Raw genomic sequence first — 23,895 nt, forward strand, 5'->3', positions numbered from 1 at the left:
TCTTCTGCTTCGGGAGACTGAGAGGTTAATTCTCCATCACCATCCTGTGCTGTGATCTTCTGGTCTGTCTCTGGTCTCTCTCGTGGACTGTCTCCTTCCATCTCACTAAAATGGCTGGTTTTAGACCCTTCTTGCTGCTCAAAACACACTGTTGTTCCTTTTCCCACTCTCTCTCTTTCCCATGGTTTAAACAGGTTGATACGACAGCATCTGATGTTTACAACAGCTTCTCACAGACTTTCAAGGCCTCACCGCTGTCTTATCTTTAACCGTCTAGACAGTCTGCTGAATAAGACTTTTCCAATGTGACCAACCTTCCCAGCATGCTGCCTTGAACAGTCAGTTTAACAGTTCCTTTGTTGAATTAATACTTTTAACCAAACTCAGCTCCTTTAGCAGGTAATTAATAACTGGGATTGAAAAGTTCAAAATCCTTCAGTGAGTGTGAGCGATCGAACAACTGACTTTAAATCATTCAATGAATCTGAATTGCACTCACCACAGATAAGGTTAAGAATTGTTGTTACAAGAAGTTTAATCACCGTGACATCGACACAAAAGTTCTTTCAAATACAACAAATGAAAGAAAAGTGTTCCAATCATAACAAGCTGTATAATAACAAAAAGTATAGACATGATTTTCACCCAAGGATGCTGTCCCACATTATAGACAACCTCCCACCATTCATGATTCCCAAGGGGAGAGGTCCCCTTTTCAATCTCAGCATTACGTTGTTTCATGTGCACTGTCAGTCCATCAATATTAGAGGTTTTAAACTACAGAAGTAATCTAAGAAAGTGGTTTCCCTTCTTACTTCTCAGTCTCAATATTCAACAGCCCCTCCCTCCCCCTCCTTTGTGGGATCCTGGGGGCCATTATCACCCACGATCACCTGGGACACTGATTGTAGACCCCAATTGGTGGGGCAATTTTCCTGTTTCTACCTCACACACTCAGTCACTCCCTCGTGTCTAATTCAGTTAAACATCCCATAATATTACCATTTCATGTTGGTCGGGAGCACTGGAGGAACCTTACTGTCCAATAAACTAAAAATCATTACCCCATAAACCATAGATTAAAAGTTCCCAGTCTGGTCCAATCTATCAATACATTGACTTAGTTTAGGACAGATGTGTTACCCCCCTGGGCAGTCCCAGAAGCTCTCAGCGATGCCCAGGAGACCCCGGGGGTGGAATTAGTCTCTGGTTTTAGTGCAACACAGGCGATAGTGAATGGACAGCCCATTTTACACCCCGCACGATTTTCCTTTCCACTGAAGTCAGTGTAACTCGGGCTGTCGATTCACCATCGCTGTTTTGAGCTACGGCCAAAGAACAATTTCAACCCCAGCCTCAGATTTTCAGATGTCAGGAATCTTACAACACCAGGTTATAGTCCAACAGTTTTATTTGAAAATCACAAGCTTTCGGAGGCTTTCTCCTTCGTCAGGTGAGATCGTCACACTCACCTGACGGAGGAGAAAGCCTCCGAAAGCTTGTGATTTTCAAATAAAACTGTTGGACTATAACCTGGTGTTGTAAGATTCCTGACATTTGTCCACCCCAGTCCATCACAGGCATCTCCACATCAGATTTTCAGAGCAGCTCTTTAAAGGGAACGTGACCTGTCACTACTATCATTCACTACTGAGATTAATAGTCACACCTGTCACTACTATCACTCACTACTGAGATTAACACTGTCACACCTGACATTTCTATGATTCATTACTGAGATTAATACCACGACAATTATGGAACTAAAGTAGTAAAATTCTACAACTGAAGTGGACAATCAATTGTAACACCACGAATTACAAGCAAACTCACCAAAAGTTACTATTTTTCGTGTTAGTGACAGACCCGCACAAAGAAAAGCACAAAGACCCCACGGATCCTTAAAAACAGCAAAGCTTCTGAGCTCCTGACATCATCCGAGGGCTGACCCGGGAGTGACATCATCCGAGGGCTGACCCGGGAGTGACATCATCCGAGGGCTGACCCGGGAGTGATGCAATCACATCCAGCAACCCAGAAGTGACATCTTTCGAGTGGCAGACCCGGGAGTGATGTCAACAGAATCTCAGATTAATTTAACAGTTTTAGGGATTTGTTCCCACAATAAAATGCTGGAAACACGGGTTCAGTGAATGTGGTTTGAAATGTGTGTAAATGTCTCAGTGAGTCAGTGACCCGGTGAAATGACAGAGTCCCGGCCTCGTAGTCTAACTGAACTCGGATCCTGCTGATTGACCAGTTCAATGGGAGGACAGTGAACTCGGAATTGTGATAGGCTCTGAGAGGAGAATCATCATAAAAATCCAAACACCAGGATTTCCTGCTGAGCCTAAGATTAGACTCGTCCCCCTCCCTCTCTACACTCCCACACACAATCCCTATTCCCCAATCCTTCCCATCAGTCTCCACATCCCAGGAATGGGATCCTGAGGAGAAACTCTGGGAGCAGAGGACTTGGGGACAGTCTTTAAACCTCTCTGGGTGAGGTGGTTTGGGCTGTTCCCATTCAGTCCATGTTACTGATCTCAGATCATCAGACAGAACCAAGTTCCAGTTTACTGTCTTTGGATCCAGGCTCATCGGTGACCTTTGCCCTGGAGAGGAGAGAAGAGAAGAGATTGGTCAGACAGGGTTATTCCACTCAGATCAATGATTGACAGCTGCAGGGTGGGAGTGTCAGTATTTCCCAGACAGTGTCAGCCCCATATTACCTCTTACACTGGATTCATCCCATGTTAAATCAATGGCCTTCAATCAGAATCCCTGTTAAATAGCAGTGTGTGGGTCCCAGTGCTGGACACTCAGTGCAAACACTGCAGTGGAGACACACAGTAGCAGTCAGTTTAATCACACAAGCCCCTGGCACTGTGCTCACGTTCTCCCAGACACAATGGAGGGGATTCACCGGCACACAACACATCCCACAGACTCACAGTTCCAGCCCCACAATCTCAGCACCGGCTGTACTGGGAACACACAGCTCACAGGAGGGAGGATTCAGTGGGGAATTGAGGGGAATCTGATCTCCCTTCTGTACATTAAACTGTTGCTCCCTGTTCACTCTGAATTCACCAACACTCCCTCTGGACCCGGGTCTGAGACTCGGACCAATTCCGAGCTGTGAGGAGGGAACAGGAGCAGGAACTCGACCCTCGAATCCCTCGCACTGAAGAAACAGCACCGGGAAATAAAGGGTCAAATCAACAAATAAAGGGTCAAATCAACAAATAAAGGGTCAAATCATCAAATAAAGGGTCAAATAGAAATTAATGATCCCCGTTTAAGATTATAAACACACCTTGGAATATTCCCGCTCTCCCCCTGATCCCAGTCCCCTGCTCGATGACGATCCCTGGGACAGGGGCTGCCCCTGTTGAGCTGATTCTGCCTCCTCCCCAGAGCACAGATACTGACAGCCCTGTGAGGGACGGTGTCCCTTTAAGAGACACACTGATTGGCTGTGTGTAACTCCGATGTTAGCGAAGGGTGAATCAAATGGGACTGTTATTGATTCCTCTTTATATTAATGTAACTGTGTTCAGTAACTTTTCAATTGGAACTGATCTGACCAGCAGTTTGATTCTCCCTTTGATATGGACAGACCCTGTAACAAGACCTTAGGAGGCGTGTCGGTGCGAGTGGAACGGCATCTTGTAAACTCTTCGTCTTTGAACTTCACAGGGACATGAGAGAGGTGGGAATGGTGGTTCGTTGTCTGTAATGTTGAAGCTGGTTGTATTGATACATAAACAGCTGTCTGTAAAGGCCCCCCTGGAAGGAGACCCCTGTCGAAAGGAATACGGCCCAGTGTGAGGAACAGCAACACGTGCACTGGAGGGTTAGAATGTCTTTGATGGTTCTGTAACTGACCTCATCCTAAGGATTTGATTGACAGATCAATCAGGATGTGGAAATCATTGACAGGGGACATGAAAGGAACAAGAGGTAATACTAAAACATAACAGGATTGGGAAAAACGATAAACAGTCATAGTGGGAAGAGAGAGCTCAGAATCTGATGGGGCCTGACCAGCCGACCATTTCACTGTTAACGTGTGGATTCTCCGGGTTAAAAACTCCTGAGTGCTGTTGTTGTGTGTGTTTAATTATTGTCAATAATAGTTATCATATGCTTAATAAACCTGTGAGTATCCACCCATATCATAGAATCATTACAGCACAGGAGGAGGCCAATCGGCCCATCGAGCCTGTGCTGGCTCTTTGTCAGGACAATCCAGTTAGTCCCATTCCCCGGTCTCTCCCTGTAGCCCTGCAAATTTTTTCTCTTCAAATATTGATCAAATTCCGTTTTGAAAGCCACGATTGAATCTGCCTCCACCACCCCCTGGCAGTGTATTCCAGATCCCAACCTCTCGTCGCCATTGGTTCTTTTGCCAATCGTCTTAAATCTGTGTCCTCTGGTTCTCGACCCTTCCACCAATGGGAACAGTGTCTCTTTATTTACTTTATCTAAACCCGTCATGATTTGAAACACTTCTGTCCAATCTCCTCTTGTCCACGTGACTATTAGGTCACTGACCAGAGCGGAGCGGACCCCGAGGTGAGAGACCCGAGAGCGGGGATAAAAGGAGGGGCGACCCAAGACCCGAGAACAGAGCGGTGGCAGACCTGAGAGGGACCAGAGCCAGGACCATAGCGCCATGGGTGACTCGGCTGTACGGGACGGGGGAAGGAGAAAGGTCAGGAGAGCAACAGTGATAGGGGATTCTACAGTTATGGGAACAGGCAGGCATTTCTGCAGCCACGGACGCGAGTCCAGGATGGTATGTTGCCTCCATGGCACCATGGTCAAGGATGTCACTGAGCGTCTGCAGACCATTCTGGAGGGGGAGGGTGAACTTCCAGAAGTCGTAGTCCATATCAGTATCGACGACATAGGTAGAAAGAGGGATGAGGTCCTGCAGGCAGATTTTAAGGAGTTAGGAAAGAGATTAAGAAGCAGGACATCAAAGGTAGTAATCTCCGGATTACTCCCAGTGTCATGCGCCAGTGAGTATAGAAATCGGAAAATAGAGCAGATAAATGTGTGGCTGGAGGGATGGTGCAGGAGGGAGGGCTTTAGATACCTGGGGCATTGGGACTCGTGTTGGGGGAGGTGGGACCTGTACAGGCCAGAGGGGTTGCACCTCAATGGAGCTGGGACCAATGTCCTCGCGGGGAGGTACACGAGTGCTGTGGGGGGCGGTGGGTTTAAACTAATTTGGCAGGGGGATGGGCACCAGGATGTAGCATTAGAAAAGAGAAACAAGGGGCACAAAGGATTGGGAGAGACGGACAGCAATAGAGCAAGAAATAGTACAGTATTAGGTGGGATCGGACAAGGAGAGAGTAGAAGAAAGTCTAAGACTGGTTTGCAGTGTATGTGTGTAAACACACGAAGTGTGGTAAACAAGGTCAGTGAACTGCAGGCACAAATAGTCACAATTAGAATATGATGTCATGGCGATAACAGAGACCTGGCTCAAAAAAGGGCAGGATTGGATACGAAATATTCCTGGATACAAGGTTTTCAGGAAAGAGAGGGAAGGAAAGGAATGGGGGGGGGTGGCAGTATTGCTTTAGGTGAATAATGCAATGCTGGAGAGAGGATGTCCTGGAGGGGGCAAGGACAGAATCTATTTGGTTAGTTAAGAAACAATAGAGGTGCCATTACACTACTGGGAGTATTCTATAGGCCACCAACTAGTGGGAACAATATAGAGGAGCAAATTTGCAAGGAAATTACAGAGCAGTGCAAAAGCTTTAGAGTAGTGATAATGGGGGACTTCAACTATCCTAATATAGTCTAGGATAATAATAATATAAGGGGCAAAGAGGGGGAGGAATTTTTGAAATGTGTTCAGGAGAACTTTCTTGATCAGTACGTATCCAGCTCAATAAGGAAGGAGACATTGCTGGACTTGGTTCTAGGGAATGAGGCGGGCCAAGTGGAGCAAGTGTCAGTGGGGGAGCATTTAGGGAACAGCAATCATAATATCATAAGGTTTAGAATAGCTATGGAAAAGGGCACGCACCACTCGAAAGTAAAAATACTCAATTGGAGGAGGGCCAATTTCAGTCAGATGAGAACAGATCTGGCCCAGGTAAACTGGAATCAAAGATTGGCAGGCAAAACTGTAATTAAACAGTGGGCTGCTTTGAAGGAGGAGATGGTTCGGGTACAGTCTAGGTACATTCCCACGAGGGAGAAAGGTAGGGCAACTAAAGCCAGAGCTCCCTGGATGACAAAAGAGATGGAGAGTAAGTTGAAATGGAAAAAACTGAACAGACCACCCGGCATTGGACCACGAGGCACCGGACACGACAAAGGCAAACCAAGCCCAGTTGACCTTGCAAAGTCTTCCTCACTAACATCTGGGGACTTGTGCCAAAATTGGGAGAGCTGTCCCACGGACGAGTCAAGCAACAACCTGACAAAGCCATACACTCAGAATAATCCCTTCAGCCAACGTCCCAGACTCTTCCATCACCATCCCTGGGTATGTCCTGTCCCACCGGCAGGACAGACCGACCAGAGGTGGCGGTACAGTGATATACAGCAAGGAGGGAGTGGCCCTGGGAGTCCTCAACATTGACTCTGGACACCATGAAATCTCATGGCATCAGGTCAAACATGGGCAAGGAAACCTCCTGCTGATTACCACCTACCACCCTCCCTCAGCTGATGAATCAGTCCTCCTCCATGTTGAGCACCATTTGGAGGAAGCACTGAGGGTAGCAAGGGCACAGAATGTATTCTGGGTAGGGGACTTCAATGTCCATCACCAAGAATGGCTCGGTAGCACCACTACTGACTGAACTGGCCGAGTCCTGAAGGACATAGCTGCTAGACTGGGCCTGTGGCAGGCGGTGAGCGAACCAACATGAGGGAAGAACCTACTTGACCTCGTCCTCACCAATCTACCTGTCCATGACAGTATTGGTAGGAGTGACCACCGCACAGTCCTTGTGGAGATGAAGTCTCGTCTTCACACTGAGGACACCAAGCATCGTGTTATGTGCACTACCACCGTGCTAAATGGGATAGATTCAGAACAGAACTAGCAGCTCAAAACTGGGCATCCATGAGGCGCTGTGGGCCATCAGCAGCAGCAGAATTGTATTCCAGCACAATCTGTAACCTCATGGCCCGGCATATTCCTCACTCTACCATTACCAACAAGCCAGGCGATCAACCCGGTTTCAATGAGGAGTGTAGAAGAGCATGCCAGGAGCAGCACCGGGCATACCGAAAAATGAGGTGCCAACCTGGTGAAGCAACAACACAGGACTACATGCATGCTAAACAGCGGAAGCAACATGCTATAGACAGAGCTAAGCGATTCCACAACCAATAGATCAGATCAAAGCTCTGCAGTCCTGCCACATCCAGTCGTGAACGGTGATGGAAAATTAAACAACTAATGGGAGGAAGAGGCTCTCTGAACATCCCCATCTTCAATGATGGCAGAGTCCAGCACGTGAGTGCAAAAGACAAGGCTGAAGCGTTTGCAACCATCTTCAGCCAGAAGTGCCGAGTGGATGATCCATCTTGGCCTCCGCCCGATATCCCCACCATCACAAAAGCCAGTCTTCGGCCAATTCGATTCATTCCACGTGATATCAAGAAACGGTTGAGTGCACTGGATACAGCAAAGGCTATGGGCCCTGACAACAACCCGGCTGCAATGCTGAAAACTTGTGCTCCAGAACTAGCCGTGCCTCTAGCCAAACTGTTCCAGCACAGCTATAACACTGGCATCTACCCGACAATGTGGAAAATTGCCCAGGTATGTCCGATCCACAAAAAGGAGGACAAATCCAATCCGGCCAATTACCGCCCCATCAGTCTACTCTCAATCATCAGCAAAGTGATGGAAGGTGTCGTCAACAGTGCTATCAAGCGGCACTTACTCACCAATAACCTGCTCACCGATGCTCAGTTTGGGTTCCCCCAAGACCATTCGGCTCCAGGCCTCTTGGTCCAAACATGGACAAAAGAGCGGAATTCCAGAGGTGAGGTGAGAGTGACTGCCCTTGACATCAAGGCAGCATTTGACTGAGTGTGGCACCAAGGAGCCCGAGTAAAATTGAAGTCAATGGGAATCAGGGGGAAAACTCTCCAGTCGCTGGAGTCATACCGAGCACAAAGGAAGATGGTAGTGGTTTTTGGAGGCCAATCATCTCAGCCCCAGCCAGCTGCAGGAGTTCCTCAGGGCTGTGTCCAAGGCCCAACCATCTTCAGCTGCTTCATCAATGACCTTCCCTCCATCATAAGGTCAGAAATGGGGATGTTCGCTGGTGATTGCACAGTGTTCAGTTCCATTCGCAACCCCTCAGATAATGAAGCTGTCCGTGCCTGCATGCAGCAAGACCTGGATAACATCCAGGCTTGGGCTCATAAGTGGCAAGTAACATTCGCGCCAGACAAGTGCCAGGCAATTACCGTCTCCAAAAAGAGAGAGTCTAATCACATCCCCTTGACATTCAATGGCATTACCATCACCGAATCCCCCACCATCAACATCCTGGGGGTCACCATTCACTAGAAACTTAACTGGACCAGCCACATAAATACTATGGCAACAAGAGCAGGTCAGAGGCTGGGTATAATGTGGAGAGTGACTCACCTCCTGACTCCCCAAAGTCTTTCCACCATCTACAAGGCACAAGTCAGGAGTGTGATGGAATACTCTCCACTTACCTGGATGAGTGCAGCTCCAACAACACTCAAGAAGCTCGACACCATCCAGGACAAAGCAGCCCGCTTGATTGGCACCCCATCCACCACCCTAAACATTCACTCCCTTCACCACCAGCGCACAGTCGCTGCAGTGTGTACCATCCACAGGGTGCACTGCAGCAACTCGCCAAGGCTTCTTCGACAGCACCTCCCAAACCCGCGACCTCTACCACCTAGAAGGACAAGAGCAGCAGGCACATGGGAACACCACCACCTGCACGTTCCCCTCCAAGTCACACACCATCCTGACTTGGAAATATATCACCGTTCCTTCATCGTCACTGGGTCAAAATCCTGGAACTCCCTACCTAACAGCACTGTTGGAGAACCTTCACCACACGGACTGCAGCGGTTCAAGAAGGTGGCTCACCACCACCTTCTCAAGGGCAATTAGGGATGGGCAATAAATGTTGGCCTAGCCAGCGACGCCCACATCCCATGAACGAAGAGAAAAAATGAGGGCATGGCCAAGGTACTGAATGAGTACATTGCATCGATCTTTACCAAGGAAGAAGATGCTGCCAGAGTCTCAGTAAAGGAAGATAAAGTTGAGACACTGGATGGGCTAAAAATTGATAAAGAAGAGGTACTTGAAAAGCTAGCTGACTTAAAGTAGATAAGTCACCCACTCTGAATGGGATGCATCCTTGGATGCTGAGGGAAGTAAGGGTAGAAATTGTGGAGGTACTGGCCATAATCTTCCAAACATCCATAGATACAGGGGTGGTGCCAGAGGTCTGGAGAATTGCAAATGTTACACCCTTGTTCAAAAAAGGGTGTAAGGATAAACCCAGCAACTATAGGCCAGCCAGTTTAATCTCAATGATGCGGAAACTTTTAGAAACTATAATCCAGGACAGAATTAACAATCAGTTGGATGAGTGTGGATTGATTAGGGAAAGCCAGCACGGATCTGTTAAAGGCAAATCATGTTTAACTAACCTGATAGAGTTTTTTGATGAGGTAACAGAGAGGGTAGATGAGGGCAATGCAGTTGATGTGGTGTATATGGACTTTCAAAAGGCATTTGATAAAGTGCCACATGGTAGGCTTATCAAGATTGCGGCCCATGGAATAAAAGGGGCAGTGGCAACATGGATACAGAATTGGCTAAGTGACAGGAAACAAAGAGCAGTGGTGAACGGTTGTTTTTCGGACTGGAGGGAGGTGTACAGTGGTGTTCCACAGGGGTCGGTGCTGGGACCACTGCTTTTTTTGATATATATTAATGACTTGGGTGTACAGGGCACAATTTCAAAATCTGCAGTTGACACAAAACTTGAAGGGTAGTGAACAGTGAGGAGGATAGTGATAGACTTCAAGAGGATATAGACAGGCTGGTGGCATGGGCGGACATGTGGCAGATGAAATTTAATGCAGAAAAATGTAAAGTGATACATTTCAGTACGAAGAACGAGGAGAGGCAATATAAATTAGGGGGCACAACTCATAAAGGGGTACAGGAACGAGAGATATGGTGGTATATGTGCACAATTCGTTGAAATTTGCAGAGCAGGTTGAGAACACGGTTAATAATGCATACGGGATCCTTGGCTTTATAAATGGAGGCATAGAGTACAAAAGTACGGAAGTCATGATGAACCTTTATTAAACACTGGTTCGGCCACAACTGGAGTATTGTGTCCAGCTCTGGGCACTGCACTTCAGGAAAGACGTGAAGACCTTAGCGAGGGTGCAGAAGAGATTTACTCGAATGATTCCAGGGATGAGGGACTTCAGTTACGTGGATAGACCGGAAAAGCTGTGGTTGTTCTCCTTGGAACAGAGAAGAGTTGTGAGGAGATTTGATCGAGGTATTCAAAATCATGAAGGGTCGAGACGGAGTAGATATGGAGAAACTGGTCCCATTGGGGGAAGGGTCAAGAACCAGAGGACATAGATTAAGGTGATTGGCCAAAGAACCAAAGGTGACATGAGGAAAAACATTTTCACACAAGTGGTCAGGATTTGGAATGCACTGCCCGAGGGGGTGGTGGAGGCAGATTCAACCATGGCCTTCAAAAGGGAGCTGGATAAGTACTTGAAAGCAAAAAATTTGCAGGGTTACGGGGAAAGGGCGGGGGAGTGGGACTAGCTGGATTGCTCTTGCATAGAGCAGGCACTGACTCGATGCGTCGAATGGCCTCCTTCCATGCTGGAACCTTTCTAGGATTCTATGAGAACCGACTGGTAATTTTGTCCCGGATTATCGTTTCTAAAAGATTCCCCACCATCGATGTTAAACTGACTGGCCTGTAGTTTCCGGATGTTTCCTTAAACCCTTGTTCAAAAATTTGCAGTTGAATTTGCAATTCTCCAGTCCTCTGGCACCACCCCCTGATCTAATGAGGATTGGAAGATTCGGGCCAGTACCTCCGCAATTTCCACCCTTATTTACCTCAGCAACCCAGGGTGCATCCCATCCGGACCGTGTGACTTATCTACTTTAAGTATAGCCAACCTTTCTAGTACCTCCTCTTTATCAAATTTCACCCCATCCATTATCTCAACTACCTCCCCTTTTATTGTGACTTTGGCAGCATCTTCTTCCTTGGTAAAGACAGATGCAAAGTATTCATTTAGTACCTCGGCCATGCCCTCTGCCTCCATGCGGAGGTCTCCTTTTACGTCCTTAATTGGCCCCACCCCTCCCCTTACCCCCCGTTTACTGTTTATATGCCGACAGAAGACTTTTGGATTCCCTTTTCTCTTAGCTGCCAGTCTATTCTCATACTCTCTCTTTGCCTCTTTGCCTCCCTTATTTCATTTTTCACTTCCCCTCTGTATTTTCTATTTTCAGACTGGTTCTCACTTGTATTATCAACCTGACATCTGTCACACACCCGCTTTTTCTGCTTCATCTTACTCTCTATCTCTTTTGTCATCCAGGGAGCTCTGGCTTTAGTTGCCCTACCTTTCCCCCTCATGGGAATGTACCGAGACTGTACCCAAACTATCTCCTCTTTAAAGGCCGCCCATTGATCAATTACAGTTTTGCCTGCAAATCTTTGATTCCAATTTACCCGGGCCAGATCCGTTGTCAACCCACTGTAATACTGTCGACCCCATTATATTGAGCAGGAACTTATCAGTAAGAACATCGTTCCTCTAACCCGCCCCTCCCTGACCCATGGGGGGTGAAGCTCTGGCCCATTACAGTGAGGAATGTTTAAAGCAGGTGTGACTGGGGACTGAGGATTAATCTCAGGCTCCTGATCCACACACACAGGGACCTGATATTAAAGTTCGGGGATATTCCCAACTGTCTAAACACAACTAACCCGACCTGCTCTCAGTCCCTTATATTGGAGAAAAGCTGCACGTTCTTACCAATGATTCCCAGTATGTCTGAGTGATACTTTCCCGATCCATTCAGCCTCTTCTGGATAAGTTGAGATATATTGGACAGGTTCAGGGTGAGCGCTGGAACATCTGGGTCTGTGACTCTCTGAGTCTCAGTCACTCTGGAATGAAAGAGGAGAGAATGTTTTTATCAGTGGGGACATTTCAGATCCGAAACCCAAAGGGGAACGAGTGATCAGTGCAACAACCTGCACCCCTTCTAATGCTCGTACTGAGACCCCGCAGCAACCCATCCTGAAAATGGCAGAATCCCGGGATTTGCAGTCTCCCTGCATTCACACTGATCTCCACATGTGCAGTGGGATCCTGGTTTGCTGCCACTTCAGCTCAGTTTGTGATTTTCAAAGCAGTCTGTGTTCAGTCCAGTTTTTCTGTACTGGAGCCCTCATCTTTCCATTATTAATAATTATCATTATCCCGAGGGTCTCCAGTCTGTGCTCCCCACTCTGTGCAGGATCACACTCTCTACAATCATGTGAAGTGAGGAGAGGAGAAGGAACAGCCTCCCAGGGACCTGGGATCAGTGGGATTCCCTCACTGAGGGTCCAGTCACACTGACATTACTGGGAAATCTCAGCACTGACTCATTTCTCTGTTAGTGGATAGAATGAGCCAATCACAACACATTTTACTGTCACTAACACTGGGACCTGCCCCTCTCCTCATTTCTCCATGGGCTGGTTGATAGGACAAGCCAATCACACAGCACTTACTGACCCAATGGAATAAAGCTGTCACTGACACACATGGAGCCTTTCGGAAGCCTCGGTTAGATACAGGTCACTGCAGGTTTCTCTCTCTCTCACTTGCTGTCGAACAGGTTCCTGAGAAGCTCGACACACCGATGGAACAGCACAGGTCACTCACATTTCCCACAGGCTGCCTGAGCCAATAACCCCTCAAACCACAGTTAAACATCACTCAATATTCCCACCATTTGAAAGCACCTTATCTGGGAAGGTTTCCAAGCGGTGATTCTACTTTCACTCTTCTCCCAGATACAGGGGAAGGTTCCCTATCAGCAGCAGGTACTGCATGACTGAGAGGAACTTACCTGGAAAGGAGCTGCTTCGAGTTCTGTGAATAAAGAGAGGAGATCAAATCAGTCAACGAACAAATCAACAACCAATGGAACCAAAGAGTGAATTTGGGATTGAGAGTAAAGAGTTCAGTGTATAACAGTAGGTGGGGCCAGTCACAGGAATGGGCAATAATCCCACATTTCACTGCACTCCATCCTGGGACAGCACCAACACTCTGAGGGCAGGGCTGAGGGGGCAGCGCCAACACAACCAGGGCAGGGCTGAGGGGGCAGCGCCAACACTCCCAGGGCAGGGCTGAGGGGGCAGCGCCAACACTCCCAGGGCAGGGCTGAGGGGGCAGCGCCAACACTCCCAGGGCAGGGCTGAGGGGGCAGCGCCAATGCTGGACCCACCAACAATCTTCAAACAATTCAGCCCTCTCACCAGCCTCACAGAAACGTCCCATTCCCCAGACATGGCCCTGTTTATATTGAAGATGTACCTGAATAAAGGAGAGAGGGTCCCTCTGTACCAGACTCTGGGTTTCTCTATCCATTAATTGAATCTGTTCCATCCCATTTAATGCTTCAGAACAGCTTCTAATCTGTGAGAGAGCTCGGAGCCCCTCCTCATCGATCAGTTTCAGTGCGTATTCTTCATCTTCTTCCAGCTCTTTCCTCCATTCAGAGAAGCTCTTCGATAGCTTTCCTTTCAACTCATTGATTCGTGTCTGAAACCCAAACCAACTCTCATTACAAACGGCCCTTCCACACAGCTCTTACCCTGAGCACACAGCACTTTCCAGGGACGGGACAGTTTGTTTCGATCACTACTCGATCACCCGTTAAAGATAGACAAGCAGTGGGGGAGGGTCTACTGGGAGAGAAAACAGAGTTTAACGAGTGTTGCCTTGAGCCTTGAGTTTAATAGAAAGAGCACTGTATTTAGACTGTGTATGGCACTGCCACCTGGTCCATCCACACCTGGAGTGATGGGTCCAGTTTTGGTGCCCACACCTGGTGAAGGAGATTGAGACTCAGGAGAGGACGGTGGCCAGAATGGATTTTAGTTCTGAGGATCGGCTCCAAGAGGGAGGGTGATTTCCAGAAAGGCAGGCCGAGAGGGACATGATTGAGGTTTTTAAAATGATCGAGGGATTATTGGACTCACTCGTTGGGTGAGGTACTTGAGATGGATCGGGATGGTAGGACTGGAGGGCCTGTGTATAAAATCCATAGGCACAGAGTTAGGTTAGACCCCAGAGTCCTCGATCTCTGGAACAGACTCCCTCAACATGTCGGGGGTATGGAGTCACTCCCACCCTTTAAAAGGGAGCTGGGAAGGAATTTCCCAGAGTTTGTCCTGAATTGTCTGCAGGTGTTTTTTCTCTCTTCTGTTTGCCTTTCCCAGGTGAGTCCATGGTTCGGGGTGGATCAGTGGTGTGTGTGATTGAACCCTGTCTGCATGGGGCAGGCTCGCTGGGACTAATGGTCTTTTCTTCCTCTTCCTTTCTATGTTCATCTGATACAGGCTTCAGGGCAAGTCTCCAACTCCCAGCCTCTGACTGTGTCTGTTTCAGGAAATCCAGTGCCCAAGTGATGTAATAATATTCCCTGGGAGGTGCAGGGAGAGTTAAGCAGCTCCCCCTCACATCAAACACACGGGGAACTCAGTGTAATCAGTGACTCGGCCCCAACACAACCAGTCTGGTTTGGAAGGCCTGTTTCTGATGTGCTCATTGACTCAGCGGGGAGAGAAACCCTTTCTAAATCCAGTCCCACTTTACCCACCTTTATTTCAGCTTCTGATCTCTCCAAGTCTCGCTGTTTGTTGGAACCATTCTGCTGGACTCGAAGCTTCTCGATTTCTCTCTCCAATTCTTCCTGTAAAGGCAATTAGAAAGTCTTTAAAATAACAGGGCTTTGGTGAGACTACACCTGGAGTACCGTGTACAGTTTTGGTCTCCTTACCTAACGAAGGATATACTTGCCTTAGAGGCAGTTTCACGAAGATTCACTGGATTGATTCCTGGGATGAGAGGGTTGTCCTATGAGGAGAGATTGAGTACAATGGGCCTATACTCTCTGGAGTTTAGAAGATTGATAGGTGATCTCATTGAAACATGTAAGATTCTGAGAGGGCTTGACAGGGTAGATGCTGAGAGGTTGTTTCCCCTGACCGGACAGTCTAGAATTTGGTGGCATAGTCTCAGGATAAGGGGTCGGCCAATTAGGACTGAGATGAGGAGAAATTTCTTCACTCAGAGGGTTGGAATTCTCTACCCCAGAGGGCTGTGGATGCTCAGTCGTTGAGTATGTTCGAGACTGAGATCTATAGATTTTTAGACTCAAGGGGAATGAAGGGGTATGGGGATCTGGCGGGAAAGTGGAGTTGAGGTCGAAGATCAGCCATGATCTTTTGTATGGCGGAGCAGGCTCGAGGGGCCGTATGCTCCTTTTCCTTATGTTCTTATATCAACAGCCTGCATTTATATCGCGCTTTTAACGTAGTAAAACCTCCCAAGGCTCTTCACAGGAGAGTCATCACACAAAAATTGACACCGAGCCAAAGAAGGAGACTTTAGCACAGGTGACAAAATGCTTGGTTAAAGAGGTAGGTTTTAAGGAGAGTCTTCGAGGAGGAGAGGGAGAGGTGGAGAGACGGAGAGGTTTGGGGAGGGAAATCCAGAGCTTAAGGCCGAGACTGCTGAAGGCACGGCCGCCAATGGTGGGGCAAAGGAATTTGGGCATGCACAAGAGGCCAGAGTTGGAGGAACGCAGAGTTCTCGGAGGGTTGTAGGACTGGAGTAGATTACAGAGATAGGAAGGGGTGAGGTCATGGGGGGATTTGAATTTTATAATTGAGGCGTTGCTGGACTGGGAGCCAATACAGGTCAGCGAGCACATGGGTGAATGGGACTTGGTACAAGTTGGGATATGGGCAGCAGAGTTTTGGATGAGCTCATATTTAAGGAGGGAGGTCGGCCAGGAAAGCATTGGAATAGTCAAGTCTGGAGATAACAAAAGCATGGATGAGGGTTTCAGTAGCTGATGGGCTGAGGCAGGGGTGGACACAGTCGATGTTCCAGAGGTGGAAGTAGGTGGTCTTAGTGATGGAGAGGATATGGGGTCGGAAGCTCAGCTCAGGGTCAAATAGGACGCTGAGATTGCGATAAGTCTGGTTTAGCCTGAGACAGTGGCAGGGAGGGGGATGGAATAGGTGGCTAGGGAACGGAGTTTGTGGCCGGGGGCGGGGAGTGTCTCAGAAAATGGCTTCAGTCTTCCCAATTAATTGGAGGAAATTTCGACTCATCCAGGACTTGATGTCGGACCATCAGTGTGAGAAATCAGAGGCAGTGGAGGGGTCGAGTGAGGTAGTGCTGAGGTAGAGCTGGGTGTCATCAGTCCAAGTGTGGAACCTCACAATGTGTTTTCAGATGATGCCGCCGTGGGGCAGCATGCAGATGAGAAATAGGAGGAGGCCAAGGATAGATCCATGGGGGACTCCAGAGGTATCGGGGGGTGGGGAGAGAAGCCATTGTCGGAGATTCTTTGGCTACGACTGGATAGATCGGAATGGAACCGGGCGAGGGCAGTCCCACTCAGCTGGACAAAAGGACAGGCGTTGGAGGACGATGGTGTGGTCAACCATGTCAAAGGCTGCAGACAGGTGGAGAAGGATGAGGAGGGATAGTTCACCACGGCCACAGTCACAAAGGATCTCATTTGTGACTTTTTAGTCGGGCCGTTTAAGTACAGTGGCAGAGGTGGAATCCTGATTGGAGAGGTTCAAACGTAGAGTTGCGGGAAAGATTGGCGCAGATTTGGGAGGTGACAACACGTACAAGGACTTGAGAGGAAAGGGAGATTGGAGATGAGGTGGTAGTCTGCAAGGACAGAGGGGTCAAGGGGGAGTTTTTTGAGGAGGGAGGTGATCACAGCAGATTTGAAAGGGAGTGGGACAGTACCTGAAGAGAGGGAACTATTTATAATATCAGCTAGCATAGGGGCCAGGAAGGACATAAGAACATAAGAAATAGGAGCAGGAGTAGGCCATACGGCCCCTCGAGCCTGCTCCGCCATTCAATAAGATCATGGCTGATCTTCGACCTCAACTCCACTTGCCCGCCCTATCCCCACATCCCTTGATTCCCTTCGTGTCCAAAAATCTATCGATCTCAGTCTTGAATATACTCAATGACTGAGCATCCATAGCTCTCTGGGATAGAGAATTCCAAAGATTCACAACACTCAGTGAAGAAATGTTTCCTCATCTCGGTCCTAAATGGCCGACTAGGACTCCGAGTTCTAGACTCTCCAGCCAGGGGAAACAGTCTCTCAGCATCGACCCTGTCAAGCCCTCTAAGAATGTTATATGTTTCAATGCGATCATCTTTCATTCTACTCAATACCAGAGAGAATACAGGCCCATTCTACTCAAACTCTCCTCATTGGACAACCCTCTCATCCCAGGAATCAATCTAGTGAAACTTCTTTGCACCCCGTCAAAGGCAAGTATATCCTTCCTTAGATAAGGAGATTGAAACTGTACACAGCACTCCAGGTGTGGTCTCACCAGAGCCTTATATCATTGCAGCAAGACCTCCTTACTCGTATACTCCAACCCCCTTGCAATAAAGGCGAACACACCATTTGGGGAAGTTGGGTGGTCAGTAATTTACCGGGAATAGGGTCGAGAGAGCAGGAGGTGGGTCTCATGAACAAGGTGAGCATGGAGAGGGCATGAGGAGAGATAGGAGATAAATTAGAGCGCGATGTGAGTTCAGGTCTAGGGCGGGGGGAACCTTGGGGGAAGTTTGGTTTGGTGGGCTAGGGGAAGGGAGGGAAGAGGCAGAGGCAGCTGAACGGATCACATAGAATGGACAGCACAGGAACAGGCCATTCGGCCCAACAGGTGTATGCCAGTGTTTATGCTCCACACGAGCCTCCTCCCATTTTACTTCATCTAACACCATCAACTTATCCTTCTATTCCTTTCTCCCTCATGTGTTTATCAGCCTCCCTGTAAATGGTATCTATGATATTCGCCTCAACTACTCCTTGTGGTAACACGCTCCACATTCGAACTACTCTCTGGTAAAGAAGTTTCTCCTGAATTCCCTCTTGGATTTATTAGTGACAGTCTTATATTTATGGCCCCTTGTTGACCAAAGGACCAAGGATGGTCTCTCGAGAGGTGGATCAGGAATTCTAATATTTTAATCAGGTTGCCAGCCTCAGATTTTAGCTGCCATCTGGATTTAATGGCTGTGGGACGGGATTTCCAGGGCTCGGGAAACCTGGCAGCTGAAGGGAAGTGGGAGCTGCCGGATCCAGCAGGTAAGTGCTTTTCCAGCACTGCTTGTGGGCCAGGAGGAGCAGGAGCGAGCTCTCCCCCGGACCTTCAAGCAAACCTGCCGCCATCTCTCCCCCACCCCCACGATCGGGCTACACACTTCGCTATCTGCCTCCCTCCCAACAATTGGCCAAACCCCCGCTGATCTCACAGCCCCTGGTGGTCTCTGTCCCCCCGCCATTTCATCCCCCGTAATCTCACACTCCCGGGTGTGATCTCACAATCCCCCGCTGAGTAAACCAATTCCATTGAGGTACTCCCTCCCCTCAAATAATGGACTCAGTATCCGGGCCCCGAGCAGAAATATTCCCTTCTGTGGCTCTCAGTAAAGAGGCGCTCCCTACCCTGTATAAACTGAGTAACCACACACACTGGCTTCTTTTCACACTGACTCACCATGTGCTGCCAGACTGGGCCTGTGGCAGGTGGTGAGCAGGCCAACATGAGGGAAAAACCTACTTGACCTCGTTCTCACCAATCTACCTGTCGCAGGTGCATCTGTCCATGACAGTATTGGTAGGAGTGACCACCGCACAGTCCTCGTGGAGACGAAGTCCCGTCTTCGCACTGAGGACACCATCCAACGTGTTGTGTGGCACTATCACCGTGCTAAATGGGATAGATTCAGAACAGATCGAGCAGCTCAAAACTGGGCATCCATGAGGCGCTGTGGGCCATCAGCAGCAGCAGAATTGTATTCCAGCACAATCTGTCACCTCATGGCCCGGCAAATTCCTCACTCTACCATTACCAACAAGCCAGGGGATCAACCCTGGTTCAATGAGGAGTGTAGAAGAGCATGTCCGGAGCACCACCAGGCGTACCTAAAAATGAGATGCCGACCTGGTGAAGCTACAACTCAGGACTACATGCATGCTAAACAGCAGAAGCAACATGCTATGGACAGAGCTAAGCAATTCCACAACCAATGGATCAGATCAAAGCTCTGCAGTCCGACCACATCCAGTCTGAATGGTGGTGGAAAATTAAACAACTAATGGGAGGGGGAGGCTCTGTAAACATCCCCATCCTCAATGATAGCAGAGTCCAGCATGTGAGTGCAAAAGAAGAGGCTGAGGCATTGCAAACATCTTCAGCCACAAGTGCCGAGTGGATGATCCATCTCGGCCTCCTCCCGATATCCCCATCATCACAGAAGCCAGTCTTCAGCCAATTCGATTCACTCCACGTGATATCAAGAAACGGCTGAGTGCACTGCATACAACAGAGGCTTTGGGCCCCGACAACATCCCGGCTGTAGTGCGAAAGACGTGTGCTCCAGAACTAGCTGCGCCTCTAGCCAAACTGTTCCAGTACAGCTACAACACTGGCATCTACCCGACAATGTGGAAAATTGCCCAGGTATGTCCTGTCCACAAAAAGGAAGACAAATCCAATCCGGCCAATTACCGCCCCATCAGTCTACTCTCAATCATCAGCAAAGTGATGGAAGATGTCGTCGACAGTGCTATCAAGCGGCACTTACTCACCAATAACCTGCTCACCGATGCTCGGTTCGGGTTCTGCCGGGACCACTCGGCTCCAGACCTCATTACAGCCTTGGTCCAAACATGGACAAAAGAGCTGAATTCCAGAGGTGAGGTGAGAGTGACTGCCCTTGACATCAAGGCAGCATTTCATCGAGTGTGGCACCAAGGAGCCCGAGTAAAATTGAAGTCAATGGGAATCAGGAGGAAAACTCTCCAGTGGCTGGAGTCATACCTAGCACAAAGGAAGATGGTAGTGGTTGTTGGAGGCCAATCATCTCAGCCCCAGGACATTGCTGCAGGAATTCCTCGGGGCAGTGTCCGAGGCCCAACCATCTTCAGCTGCTTCATCAATGACCTTCCCTCCATCATAAGGTCAGAAATGGGGATGTTTGCTGATGATTGCACAGTGTTCAGTTCCATTCGCAACCCCTCAGATAATGAAACAGTCCGTGCCTGCATGCAGCAAGACCTGCACAACATCCAGGCTTGGGCTGATAAGTGGCAAGTAACATTCGCACCAGATAAGTGCCAGGCAATGACCACCTCCACTTTACATTCAATGGCATTACCATCATCGAATCCCCCACCATCAACATCCTGGGGGTCATCATTGAACAGAAATTTAACTGGACCAGCCATATAAATACTGTGGCTACAAGAGCAGGTCAGAGGCTGGGTATTCTGTGGCGATTGACTCACCTCCTGACTCCCAAAGCCTTTCCATCATCAACAAGACACAAGTCAGGGGTGTGATGAAATACTCTCCACTTGCCTGGATGAGTGCAGCTCCAACAACACTCAAAAAGCTCGACACCATCCAGGACAATGCAGCCCGCTTGATTGGCACCCCATACACCCTTCACCACCGGCGCACCATGGCTGCAGTGTGTACCATCCACAGAATGCACTGCAGCAACTCACCAAGGCTTCTTCGACAACACCTCCCAAACCCCCAATCTCTATCACCTGGAAGGACAAGAGCAGCAGGCACATGGGAACACCACCACCTGCACGTTCCCCTCCAAGTCTCACACCATCCTGACTTGGAAATATATCGCTGTTCCTTCATCATCGTTGCATCTAAATCCTGGAACTCCCTACCTGACAGCACTGTGTGAGAACCTTCACCACACGGACTGCAACGGTTCAAGAAGGCGGCTCACCACCACCTTCCCAAGGGCAATTAGGGATGGGCAATAAATGCTGGCCTCGCCAGTGACGCCCACATCCCATGAACAAATAAAAAACAAATTTTCACACGGACTCAGCTCCTCCATTTCCAGGAATCAGCCGAGGGGAAAGGGAGACAGACTCAGTCACACCAGCATTTCTCAAACACCAATTCCCTCTTGTTGTGAGAAACAGTTTCTCCCCCCAGCCCCTGAATCACTCCCCCCACCGGTGATGGTCCTCTCCCTGCTGGTCAGATGGCAGAATACCCCAGCGTTACACAGGGCTAAAACATGCTCTGCTCTACAGCCCTATGCCATGGAGTGCCAGTTCTCACAGGTGCCCACACAGTGAATTACTGAGCTCTACAGTGCCCTCACCAGGAGGGGCTGAGTGTGGGTGAGGGGCAGTCACCCTGGGCCACTCTCACACCCTCCCAGAGCCCACCCTGTTCTCTCAGACTGTAAGAGAAAGGAGAGGGAGCAAATCTGACTGACAAACAGCTGTAAACCCAGACCCGGGGCAGCAAGAAAACACTGGGATAAATCAGCACTGTCTGCAATAAGTTCTAATTAATGTTGGTCATTAACAGGAAAATTCTCCCTCACTGTATTTAATATCGGGATTTGTGTCACTCACCTTAATTGCAGCTTGTGCCTGATCCAGGCTCAGCAGTGTGTGGGATTTATGTTTCCCTATTATTACACAAGAAACACACACACACTCTGCATCATCTTCACAGTAGTATTCAAGGATCTTCTTATGGTCTTTAAGGTCAGCTCCAGGCTCGATTAGGGAGTGTCCACTGAAGGCCTTGTTCAGCAGATGTGGTTTTAAATGATGGGAGCAGAGAGATATTTCACATTTCAGACACGTCTTCACAGCTGGGGATGGATTCTCGACACAGTAATCGCAGACGACACGGGCTGAATCAGCAGCAGGCTGTGGCCGCTTGTATTTTTCCACAATATTACACAGCGTGAAGTTTCTCTCCAGACTGGGCCTGGGGGTTGAATTTCCGGTGACACTGAGGACACTCAAACCCTTCTGGGCCTGGTGCCTGGGCCCAAACTCCCTCAATACATTTCAAACAGAAACTGTGCTGACAGGACAACACCACCGGGTCCTGGTACACCTGGAGACACACAGCACAGGTTAATTCATCCTCGAAAGCTCCGGGCTCCATTCCTCCAGCTCCTGAAGCAGCTTTCACACAGAACAAGAGAGAGCGAGGAACCAGAGCAGGAAGTGAAATTCTTATAAACACTCGGTGCCGGGAGTGACGGGCAGCAAACTGGGCCCAGTGAACACAAACCGAAAATAATCAGCTCAGAACAGACCCAGAATGGTTCAAGAAACAAATTAAACCGGAGATAAAGAGGAAAAAATCCCCTTTCCAAACCCTGCAGAGAGGAAGGTGGAAAATAAACCCGGGAACCGCCTCTCTGCCTGACGCGCCTGCGCGGGGCTCCCCCCCCGGGGGCACTGGGCCCGGGCCGGAGCAGAGCGAGGGAGGGACGGGCAATGTGGAGCCTGGAGAGGCGGCTCCACCCCCCGGGGGAACCTGGGGCTCTTCCAGCACCAACAGGCCCGGACACTGCGGCCTCTCCACACAGAGCCGCAACTACAGCGGCGCTGCTCGGACTCGGCCTTTGGGCTGAGCGGGGAGTCATCTCCCTGTGAGCGGGCTGATGAGAGCAGGAGCTGCGGGACTGTGGAATTGGACAGCAGCTTTCGGCACAATAATCTCCACTGGAAATGGTGGGGAGTGGGTTAGAGCCAGAACAGGGGAGGGAATGGAGAGAGAGAGAGTGTAGGGGGAGGGAATGGAGAGAGAGAGAGAGAGTAGGGGAGGGAATGGAGAGAGAGAGAGTGTAGGGGGAGGGAATGGAGAGAGAGAGAGTGTAGGGGGAGGGAATGGAGAGAGAGAGAGTGTAGGGGGAGGGAATGGAGAGAGAGAGAGTGTAGGGGGAGGGAATGGAGAGAGAGAGAGTGTAGGGGGAGGGAATGGAGAGAGAGAGAGTGTAGGGGGAGGGAATGGAGAGAGAGAGTGTGTAGGGGGAGGAATGGAGAGAGAGAGAGTGTAGGGGAGGGAATGGAGAGAGAGAGAGTGTAGGGAGAGAATGGGGAGAGAGAGAGTGTAGGGGGAGGAATGGAGAGAGAGTGTAGGGGGAGGGAATGGAGAGAGAGAGAGAGAGTGTAGGGGGAGGGAATGGAGAGAGAGAGAGAGTGTAGGGGGAGGGAATGGAGAGAGAGTGTAGGGGGAGGGAATGGAGAGAGAGAGAGAGTGTAGGGGAGGGAATGGAGAGAGAGAGAGAGTGTAGGGGGAGGGATGGAGAGAGAGAGAGTGTAGGGGGAGGGAATGGAGAGAGAGAGTGTAGGGGGAGGAATGGAGAGAGTGAGAGTGTAGGGGGAGGGATTGGAGAGAGAGAGAGTGTAGGGGGAGGGAATGGAGAGTGAGAGAGTGTAGGGGGAGGGAATGGAGAGAGAGAGTGTGTAGGGGGAGGGAATGGAGAGAGTGAGAGAGTTGTAGGGGAGGAATGGAGAGTGAGAGTGTGTAGGGGGAGGGATGTGAGAGAGTGTTGGTTGGTGTTGGGTGTGGTTGTGTGGTGGGTTGGGTGGTAGGGTTTGAGGTGTGTTGGGGTGGGTGGGAGTTGGTGGAGTGTGTGTGTGTTGGGGGGTGGGTTGGGTGTGTGTGTGGTGTAGGGGTGGGTTGTGTGTGATGAGTGTTG

General features: G+C 49.3%; 1 pseudogene; it reads right to left on the minus strand.

Annotated features, from left to right (window-relative positions):
- Positions 1–1,556: 1,556 nt before the first annotated feature.
- LOC137332609 (E3 ubiquitin/ISG15 ligase TRIM25-like) lies at positions 1,557–22,445 on the minus strand (annotated as a pseudogene).
- Positions 22,446–23,895: the final 1,450 nt, after the last annotated feature.

The sequence above is a fragment of the Heptranchias perlo genome, chromosome 14 (genome assembly GCF_035084215.1).
Source record: "Heptranchias perlo isolate sHepPer1 chromosome 14, sHepPer1.hap1, whole genome shotgun sequence".
In the NCBI taxonomy this organism is placed as follows: domain Eukaryota; kingdom Metazoa; phylum Chordata; class Chondrichthyes; order Hexanchiformes; family Hexanchidae; genus Heptranchias; species Heptranchias perlo.